At 43.9% G+C, this 825-nt stretch overlaps 1 non-coding gene across 1 annotated transcript; it reads right to left on the reverse strand.

Moving 5' to 3' along the window:
• Positions 1–416: 416 nt before the first annotated feature.
• Positions 417–488, reverse strand: trnam-cau (transfer RNA methionine (anticodon CAU)). Its single transcript has one exon. It is a non-coding gene; the product is annotated as a tRNA-Met (tRNA).
• Positions 489–825: the final 337 nt, after the last annotated feature.

An 825-nucleotide genomic window follows, 5' to 3' on the forward strand; every position in this document is an offset into this window, starting at 1 on the left:
AACGTCTTCCAGCTCCATTTTTGGTAAAAACGTTCACCGCGTCCAACAACAACTCTAAAACACAGTGCCAGTATCTTCAGATGGCACTGAGTGGATAACCTGAACACTCAAGGATAAACATTTGATTGGCAGCAGTGGGATTCAAACCCTGAAGTCCTGAGAAATTAGAGAATGAGTCTAGACCTCTTAGACCTCTCTGCCACACTACCGGAAAAGGAAGTGCTTTAACTGCTGGGGTCACAGTTCTGTTTAATATTTACTTTGTGTTCTTAATTGTTTATTATGTAACTATGGTATCCAAAGAAAGCATTTCAGGAAATGCAGTCATGGCCTTGGGTGTGGGGGTTGTCACTGGTTTAATAATGACACACACTGCATTGATTTATTTAGGCAAGAAAAACTGTAGGATTCTCATTTAGCAGAGGATGGTTTCGATCCATCGACCTCTGGGTTATGGGCCCAGCACGCTTCCGCTGCGCCACTCTGCTCATAATGGACTTGTACCTATATTCTTATATGAGCGAGTACATGCAAAACCATGTAGACTTACTAAAAAGAGGACCGGATCGGCCACCGGATCTTCCAATGTTCGTCTACTAGGAAACAATGTGCCATTCTGAAAATGGTGATGGAGAAGCCCAATGACATTCAGGAATTCATCGCCCTCCAGTTAGTGCAATAGCACCTCTAAATCCAGTGCCTTAGACCACTGAGCCTCACCACCTCAGGTTGAACTGGTATAAAATAGCTAAAACGTCCAGACTTGCTTCCAAGTTTACAATGTTCGACCTGAATGTGTGGGAGCCTGAAGTGTACTCGGTGCTA

The sequence above is a fragment of the Seriola lalandi genome, unplaced genomic scaffold (genome assembly GCF_002814215.2).
Source record: "Seriola lalandi dorsalis isolate HSWRI2012SDOR001 ecotype SW California unplaced genomic scaffold, Sedor1 jcf7180002054691, whole genome shotgun sequence".
Classification (NCBI taxonomy): domain Eukaryota; kingdom Metazoa; phylum Chordata; class Actinopteri; order Carangiformes; family Carangidae; genus Seriola; species Seriola lalandi.